This window comes from Coregonus lavaretus (genome assembly GCF_964263955.1).
Source record: "Coregonus lavaretus genome assembly, chromosome: 32".
NCBI lineage: Eukaryota > Metazoa > Chordata > Actinopteri > Salmoniformes > Salmonidae > Coregonus > Coregonus lavaretus.
This window is the reverse complement of record NC_140019.1, coordinates 15928936-15939488: the sequence shown is the minus strand read 5'-3', so window position 1 is coordinate 15939488 and position 10553 is coordinate 15928936.

Genomic DNA, 10553 nt, shown 5'->3' with positions numbered 1-10553 from the left:
AGAGTGTAGATTTTCAAGCAGATTAAAGTCAAAACTGTAACTTGGCTGCTCATGAACATTTACTGTCTTCTTGGTAAGCACCTCCAATGTAGATTTGTGTAGTTTTAGGTTATTGTCCTGGTGAAAGGTGAATTCCTCTCCCAGTGTCTTGTGTATAGCAGACTGAAGCAGGTTTTCCTCTAGGATTTTGCCTGTGCTCATCTCCATCCCGTTTATTTTTATCCTGAAACACTCCCCAGTCTTTGCCGCTGTCAAGCATACCCATAACATGATGCAGCCACCACCATGCTTGAAAATAAGGACGCAGTTACTCAGCGATGTGTTGTGTTGGATTTGTCTCAAACGTAAGGCTTTGCATTTAGGCCAAAAAGTGTATTCTTTTTTTGTAGTATTACTTTAGTGCCTTGTTGCATACAGCATGTCTTGTTTTGGAATATATTTATTCTGTATATTTTTTGTCTTCTTTTCACTCATTTAGGTCATTACAATGTTGTTGATCCATCCTTAGTTTTCTCCCATCACAGCCATTGAACTCCATAGATGTTTTAAAATCATCAATGGCCTCATGGTAACATCGCTGAGCATTTTAATTTCTGTCCTGCAGCTCAGTTCAGAAAGACGACTGTATCTTTGATGTGTCTGGGTGGTTTAATACATCATCCACAGCATTATTATTAACTTGACCATGCTTAAAGATATATTCAATGTCTGATTTGTTAGTTACCCGTCTACAGATCACTGTCTTTCTTTACGAAGCTTTTGAAAAGCTCTCTAACTCTTGACTGCGGGACCTTACAGATGTTTTATGTATGGGAGACAGAGGAAGGAAGGAGTAGTCATTCAAGAATATGGTCAACCCCTATTATTTCACACAGAGTGAGTCCTTGTAACTTATTATGTGATTTGTCAAGCCACATTTTACTCCTGAACTAATTTAGGCTTGCCTAAACAAAGGGGGTGAATACTTATTTATGTAACGACCATGTTCTAGTTTAAGTTTTAATTAGTAGAATTTTCTTTTCACTTTGTCATAATGGCGTATTTTGTGTAGGTCAATGACAAAATAAATCACAATTAAATCTATTTCACTCCCACTTTGTAATGCAACAAAATGTGAAGAAAAACATCTAAGTGGGGTGAATACCCACTGTAGATAGTAAAAAAAATAAACTATGGGCAGATTGATCATAACTCCTACCGGTTTATAAACAAATAGGCTAACATCTGAAAAGTGACATGCAGAGCTAGCAAGATGAGCTAATTAGGGTTTTGTGGTAAACAAGAGTTCAAGTGTTCTGTGAAATCTGATCCTGGAACACCAGAGGAATACAGAAACCATCCAGTTAATTAACAATGCTAATTATCACCAATGCAACAATAATTAATGCTAAACTATATTTAAATTAATTATCGATTAAATTAATTAAGTCGGGGGGTAATTAAGATAAATGTTAAATTTGTGGGTAATTAGCTGGGGTTGGTGCTCAGGGTTGATGTTGGGTAGCGGAGGGCAGCATCTGGTGGTAGTGATGATGATGTCGCTGGTGTAAAGTAAATACAGTGTTGTTGTGTTGTTGTGTTTCAGGGGGAGGCAGAGAAGAGGACCTAGCTGCCGGACAGACAGACCACAGCTCTTTAATAATTCTGTTCAATTAGTCCGAGGCTAGCTTCTCAAACAGAGGTTACGGCCCACTGGGCATTGACGTCAATTCAACGTCTATTCCACGTTGGTTCAATGTAATTTTATTGAAATGACATGGAAACAACGTTGATTCAACCAGTGTGTGCCCAGTGGGAGCATTCTGAAACACACACATGCAGAGACGCAAGCAGATGTGCACACATACACACATACACACAAAAACACACACATCCATTATTCACAGCTCTGTGGATCTTCCCTCAGCTCAGCTTTTGATGCTTATACTGGTGTTTTCCTACTTTCTTACTAATCACACTATCGACCCCTCTCCTCCTACCACAGGATCAGTTATTAATGTCTTAGTAGACCCCAGTATAGACAGGCTGTGTACTAATGATCACAAAGACAGGAAAAGAACACTCCTTTTGTCTTTGGCCTTTCCTCTTTCAGAGAGAGAGAGAGAGAGAGAGAGAGAGAGAGAGAGAGAGAGAGAGAGAGAGAGAGAGAGAGAGAGAGAGAGAGAGAGAGAGAGAGAGAGAGAGAGAGAGAGAGAGAGAGAGAGAGAGAGAGAGAGAGATTCCCATTTAGCACATATGGTTCCTTGGACGTTTTTGGTTTCCCATTGGTTCTGGGAACGAAGCCATAGGTTTCCTGGCCGGTAAAGCAGAACATATTTTTTAAACGTTCTGAGAATAGAAGTGAAAACTTCGCCTGATATGGGAACGTTAATTTTTAGGTTGCAGTGAGGTTCTGAAAACATTTGCTATGATTGCCTAAAAGTTTTCCTGGGAGGTTTAATTAATGTTCTGAGAACGGAAATTATAGGTTATTCAAAGGTAAATAAATGATGTTCTGAGAATATGCAGTGGTGTAAAGTACTTAAGTAAAAATACTTTAAATTACTTCTTAAGTAGTTTTTGGGGGTATCTTTACTTTACTATTTATATTTTTGACAACTTTTATTTTAACTTCACTACATTCCTAAAGAAAATAATGTTATTTTTACTCCATATATTTTCCCTGACACCCAAAAGTACTCGCCACATTTTGAATGCTTAGTAGGACAGCAAATGGTCCAATTCACTGACTTATCAAGAAAACATCCCTGGTAATCCCTACTGCCTCTGATCTGGTGGGCTCACTAAACACACATACGTCGTTTGTAAATTATGTATATCTGTAAATAAATAAACAACAAGAAAATGGTACCTTCTAATATAAGGAATTTTAAATAATTTATACGTTTACTTTTACTCTGGTACGTAAGAACATTTGATTAATTACATTTACTTTTGATACTTAAGTACATTTTCAACCAAATACTTTTAGACTTTTACTCAAGTAGTATTTTACTGTGTGACTTTCACTTTTACTTGAGTCATTTTCTATGAAGGTTTCTTTACTTTTACTCAAGTATAACAATTGGGTACTTTTTCCACCACTGAGAACATGTTTCAATAAGACTTTTAAGAACACTGCTAGCTTAGTTTGGGTTAACTGTTTTGAACTCCAAGCACAAATAGAAATTGATTTACTTAGGCATTAATCATGCAAACAAATGTATTTGTTATTGTGTCATGGCATCAGTGAAATTCGAAATTATGATCTTCTTGTACTTTATCCATGGAATTAGTCCACTGCGTCACCAGGATGTAGCTAGCATGCCATGTTTTTTTAAACACATGCAATGCTGTTAATTTTAGTTTATTAAAACGGACCCCATTTCAAAGGAAACAAGCACTCATTAAGATCAGGTGTGGCCAATTAGTGGGTGTGGCCAACACACCTGAATACACTATTTTAGAACATTCCCAATGTCATACCAGCTGGAGAACGTTCCTAGAACATTACCAAAATTGAAATTAAATGTAACCATGTTTGAACTTATAGGAAATGTTCTGTTAACGTAATAAAGTTCCTTAAATGTGCTGAGAATGTACCAAAGCGAAGCAACTATCCTGCACCATTCCCAGAACGTTGTGGGAAGGTAGTATGCTAAATAACCATTGGACAACCACACTCTCACCAAGCTCTAAGAAACATATGGTGACGAGAACGTTATGTGCTAGCTGGGTTGTGTGCTTGTTTGCATGTGAGCGTGCGTGTGAGTGTGTGTGCTTGTGTTTGGATTTTTGTATTGTCCTCAACAATATATGGATAGCGTGGGGGATTGAAAATTAATCTAGAAGTTTGGGTGCTGTTGAGACAAGGATGCAATTTTAGCGCATTGTGTTTTTCTCCTTGGGTCTGGAGGTCGGGTTATTCTCCCTCTCTCTCTCTCTCTCTCTCTCTCTCTCTCTCTCTCTCTCTCTCTCTCTCTCTCTCTCTCTCTCTCTCTCTTTTTTTTTCTTTCTCTCTCTTTCTGCCTCTGAATGGAATTGGAAGTATTTGTGCTGCTGGAATGGCTTGACGTGAAAATGAGGACATCAACAGTTGACAAACCAAATTGCCAAGCCTGGATGAGGTGAGGGATGAGAGGGGGAGGAAAGGAGGGAATGATAAAATGGTGGGAGAGATGGGACATGTCTGCAATGTATGAGGCAACTCAATTAAGGACTCCTCCCCTGCCCCTGGCACAGCCACAATAACAGATGCATCTGACAACAGCCTCAAATAACAAATGATGCCTAAGAATAAATGAAAACAAGAAAGCTTCACAATAATTATAGCGGAAAACATACTCTTGTATATGGAACAGAACATGTTCTCAACGTGGCCTTATTAAGACTGGTCGAAACATCTCTTTCATTTCAACAAGAAAGAAATGTAAATATTGAACAACAGCAGCCATTCCTTTCCCTGCACAGTTCACTGTAATTGTAAATAATATTTTCAGTGCATCTTCCGTATCTAGTATCCACAGAATGGTATAAAAAAAAACACAACACATTGTTTGGTTACTAAGCAACCTATCAATAGTCCCCACTTTTATGGATGCTATTGTGGTGAACATCACTGTGCTTCCTTAGCTTCCTCCTACACCACTGCCTCCCGCTCCAGCTCCAGAGACTACAACCTGGGACCTCTGCCTCGCAAACACATGTGACCGCCCTCCTGAAACATTCTCAGCCAGTCGTGACACCGAAAAGCGAGCTATTCAGCGACTCAAGCGGAGAAATTTCAGGCTGAGGAGTACACTATCTCTGTAATAGTAAGAGTCCCAGTCTGGCTGGGGTACAGTAGTTTATCACTGAGGACCAAGCTGACCCCGTGCCAGATACGGAGACCTCCCATCAGGGTTTAGACACCAGCTTTTAGCTCTCATTTGGGAAATTGTGATTTTATGGCTTCTTGTTATCTGATTTATCTGAAATGTCAGCCCTATGGGCGTTTGACTGATACTCTTTCACTTCGCTCCTCATCTGTCTCGCTCTCTCTCTCTCTCGCTCACACACACACCCACACACCCACACACACACACACACACACACACACACACCTCTTCCACCATTTATCTTTCTTTTTCTGTTCTCATTTTGTCATCTAATTTATGAGGGCTACATTCTAATCCCTCACCAAGAGAATGGGACCCTATTCATGATCGACATTCTCTAAATATTCTATTTACCTTCTGATCAATGCAGTCCAGAGCAACGACTCAGTCAGAAGAGTACTTTAATTCAACCTTATTGAAATACACCCATTCAATAAATCCCATTCAATACGGAAAATGAAAGAAATCATTTCAAATATGAAGAGAGCTACGTTGTGGTCTGAATAGACGCACAAGAACAAACTACAAACAGTATATGAGATCATCTGTAGCACACTAAACATGTGAGTCAGTCACACAGCTAGAGTACAGTAGACTATGTATGGAACTCCATTGGCTACAGTTATTCATTGGCTACCGTTATTCATTGGCTACAGTTATTCATTGGCTACAGTTATTCATTGGCTACAGTTACTCATTGACTACAGTTATCCATTAGCTACAGTTATCCATTAGCTACAGTTATTCCCTGAGATTCTCTTTCTTTACATCACTATATGATGGCCTATATGATGGTCTCTATGATGGCCTCTATAATGTCCTCTATAATGGCCTCTATGATGGTCTCTATGATGGTCTCTATAATGGCTTCTATAATGATCTCTAGAATTGTCTATAGAATGGACTCTATAATCTATAAAACAGTGTTTACATGTATTTGACCTTGTAGTCTACAGGGCTCATTCTAAGGTTGTTTGTTCTGTTTCTGTAGCTGATTGTCTGTGTGTTCCTGACTACATGTCCATGTTAGGCCTCCCTCTGTTCTGTTTTGTCCTGTTCCGTTCTCAGAACAACCCACAGAATGAGTGTGCGTCCAAAATTGCATCATATTCCCTATATAGTGCACTACTTTTGACCTGAGCTCTATGGGCGAAGGGTGTCATTTGGGACACAGTTTGAGTGTAGAGGTTGGCCACAGTGTTCCTTAGCTCTTTTTGTCCTCTGTGAGTCTGGTGATTAGGACGAGATCTGAGTGGGGAGAGAATATTGCATTCACTCTCTCTGAGTCTAATCTTGATGAATAGCTGAGAGTATAGGGACATAAATGACTACTTGACCTACAAGAAGGCTCCCCCCCTTAGCGGACCACTGAGGTTCATTTGAATCTATTCCTTTGATGCAGCTCTTTCCCTTTTGACCATTATAGTTAAATAATGACTGCATTAATTTGCTGTTTGTGAGGGAGTGAGTGTGTGTGTGTGTGTGTGTGTGTGTGTGTGTGTGTGTGTGTGTGTGTGTGTGTGTGTGTGTGTGTGTGTGTGTGCGTGTGCGTGTGCGTGTGCGTGTGCGTGTGCGTGTGCGTGTGCGTGTGCTTGTGTGTGTGTGTGTGTGTCCACACAAGTGTACAACCTATGTTGAGTGAGTCCATGCATGAGTGTGAATGTGCCTATTTTATGACTCAAGCCAACACTAGTCCTTTTTCAAGAATGTCTCATCTTCATGTTACACTAGACTATGCAGTGGAACAGTGGAACAGGCTCTTAGCACTACCATATGAAGTGAGAGGACTCGACCGCCCCATTACACTATCCTTATGGAGATTAAACATGACTGTCACTCCAGTACAGTGGCCTAGTAACCAACTGCATTGTCTGGGAACTCTAAAAGCCTTGTCTGCGTTTCCCTGGGACGCCTGTCACCTTCGCTCATACAGCCACATTCACAAGCCCATCTCACAGACAGGAGATGACATTCCGGTTCCAGAAGAGACGTTTAATTTTTTAAAAGGGGTCCTTTTGAATTAAAACAATAACTACTGTCAAAAATATATATATATATATATTTATGTCGCCTCCCCTCTCTCCTCCTATCCCTCCCTCACCATACACACACTCACATTCACACGCACACAGACACACATATACACACACGTGTCCAGAATGGTGCCTGTCACAGTGGCATCATTCAAACACCAGAAGAAGAAGACTAAAAGCCCCCTCCACCAGACAGACAGACAGACAATATGGAACCAATATGGGCCTGGAGCCTCTGGGGAGAGAGAGAGGCTTCAGCCTGAAGAGAGGAGAGTAGGAGAGGCAGTTAGACAGGCAGGCAGGCAGGCAGGCAGGCAGGCAATGAGTGACGCTGACACATATGGCCATCAAACATTGAAACCACATACATCTCTCCTGTGTCCTGGTTCTCTGGTTGTACTCTATGCCTTGAAGCTGGATTGTGTTGTATGTTGTGACCAGTAGGGAGTGGTGGATTGTGTTGTATGTTGTGGCCAGTAGGGAGTGGTGGATTGTGTTGTATGTTGTGGCCAGTAGGGAGTGGTGGATTGTGTTGTATGTTGTGGCCAGTAGGGAGTGGTGGATTGTGTTGTATGTTGTGGCCAGTAGGGAGTGGTGGATTGTGTTGTATGTTGTGGCCAGTAGGGAGTGGTGGATTGTGTTGTATGTTGTGGCCAGTAGGGAGTGGTGGATTGTGTTGTATGTTGTGGCCAGTAGGGAGTGGTGGATTGTGTTGTATGTTGTGACCAGTAGGGAGTGGTGTATTGTGTTGTATGTTGTGGCCAGTAGGGAGTGGTGGATTGTGTTGTATGTTGTGGCCAGTAGGGAGTGGTGGATTGTGTTGTATGTTGTGGCCAGTAGGGAGTGCTGGATTGTGTTGTATGTTGTGGCCAGTAGGGAGTGCTGGATTGTGTTGTATGTTGTGGCCAGTAGGGATTGGTGTATTGTGTTGTATGTTGTGGCCAGTAGGGAGTGGTGAATTGTGTTGTATGTTGCTGCTCAGCTACAGTACTGCACAGATACTGATACCATAGAAACTAGCGTCCAGTAAAAAAGCCATGTTTCTGTATTGTGTCTTACACGGTGGATGACACAAAACAAGTCAGTGAAAAGCAGTGGAGTGGATATCCATTGAGAAAGCCAAAAATCACCTCAATATCAGCAAGCTATTTCTTCAAGGGTCAAAAACCACATGCTGTTACAGTAGTGTATCCTCAAGATTGAGCAGGAGCCATTGACAACACAGCTGAGTTCATTTTGGGACTTATAAAACACTGTTTGAGGAGAGAGTCTTTGCCTTTCATTCCTATGAACAGAGAGAGAGGGAGAGATAATCAGATTTATAATATTCAAATCAGTAATTGTCCATAATCCTAAAATATTCATGGGCCCTTGATTCTATTCACTTTCTCTTCACGACTCGTCTGATTTTATCTGACTTGATTTTAGTTGGAAATCTCCTCTTGGAGGCATCTGATGTTTACCCTCCTGTGGTATATTATGATTTGCTTTGGCAGTTGGCTGCTGAAGCCATTCTCACTCCCCCAATGTGTGGCACGTATCTGAAATGTCTCCTAATTTGATCAAAGACGATAAGAGGAAGAAGTGCAAAATGGGGAGAAAAGATATACTGCCGTTGTTGCTCACTAGGTGGAGCTGTTGGTCTCTGGCAGCCTGAACAGGTTCCCCTCATCACCTGTGTTCGGCAGACCTTGCCCGCTGAACACTTGACTCTGGGTGGAATCATCCCACAGGCACAGATCTAGGATCAACTTACCCTGTCACATTCCTAACCATAAACCATTGGAGGGAGACACTGACCAACTCATTGGCTGTTTCCCATTAAAACATGTCAAACAAATCCTTCTCTTGTTTCCTTTCCTATTTAAACACAGACCTCTGAGGTCCAGGTTAGGAATACTTTTTACATGACATATTTATGAGGCATTTATATGAGGAACAGACTCCCCTACACTGCAAGCAATCTATCAAGTCCCTTCAGATCAGTGATAGAAAAGAACACGACATTGGAAAAGGCTGTTGTCTAAGAGTATTGGGATGAATCCATTTTGTTCCATTAGAAGTAAAAGTACATCCAGAATAGTAGCCTATCTATGCCTCACAATACACTTACCTCAATGGGCAATCTAAAGCATGATGTCAGACATAGCACTTGTACATTCTGATGAGTACAATTACAACAACAAGAGGAGGGGATTCACTTCATCCAGACGAGGGTACACACTCAACTCTATAGCATCTATATGGCCTTATTAATATTTTCATTACATTGAATAATTCCTATGGTAATAATCTGAGAATGCACACCTGTTCCAAACGCTATTCCAGGTTGAAGATCAGAATCCACTGAAATTACAATCAATTGTACCTTTGTGTGAATCACATTCTGTGTAGAGACGATTCTGTCTGTCTTTCCTGTGAATGTGCGTTATGGTACTGTCTGACGTTATGGACAGCTCCCTGTGATGTGGGATTTTTTTTTTTTGTTCTGCCTAGTTATATTCACATCTTAACAAAAAACAATAACACACAAAGGAAAATAAGATTTGTATAACCTATGACTGCTTCTAGAGAGAGTGTCAATGGGAGAATGAATTAAGAGTAGGATACTATTTATAGGTCCGGTTTGTTTCGTTCTGGGCGAACCGGTGGATTTGATTTTATGTTTCTCTCTTGGCCGCTAGGGGGCGCGTAAGGTCTATGGTTTACGCCTTGATTTGACAGAGGCTCAGAAAGATTTCACACAAATCTCCAGATTTAGTGTGAGAGCAGTTACAGAGAGAAGTTGCAGAGGTTCTTGGCTGCATGAGGAATACTCACACTGTGGTGCTTAAAAGCTATATGAGAATATAAATGATTGACGCATATTTGGCCTACATATCACATTTCCATACATTATCCTCACACAAATAGTCTACACACGTTGCCTAGCAGGAAGCATACACAGCTATAAACTATCAATCAATGATATTAATTTAATTAATTATTGTGTTCTGTTGTCTTAATAGGCTAGTAAAAGGAATGAGCATTGCGCACACCCCAAAATAAGTTAGGCCTAGAGGTGCTGACTAACGGAGAGTAAACTGAAGGCTATAGAAATAGAGTTGCTACACTATGCACAGTATAAGCTCCTTGAAATGTGTTGGGAGGTTTACCTAATAGATTTCTGGGAATGTATACATAGTGTGCCACTCTCTTTATTTATTGTATAACTTAATACGTTCCTAATAGCCAATGCTAAACAACTATAAAACCCCAACTTCCTCCACTCTTCCAAATGTATCTTCCTCGTCAGGCAGGTATTCAGCTCCAACCAGTAACTGGGCTAGAAGCGTCACATCACAGAGAGCGCTATCCAGCATTGACAGGCGTCCCAACCGGCCAATCAGGAGTGAGCTCAGCGGGTGCCCAAGGATCCCGTTGGCTGGTAGGGGAGGTTCGCTGCGGAAAAAGCGAATAGTTGAGTGAAGAGCATTCAATAGTGGGAGAGGAGACCGCTGCAGTGTGTGCGCTGAAGGGAGCAGATATCACTGGAGAGAGAAGAGAGAGAAGAAAATCAGATAACAGTGGCTGTTTGAGAATTGGGATAATTGGAAAAAGCTCATAAAAAATATAATCGATTACCTGCATGGTACGGATTTGAATAATAAAAAAATATTGATAT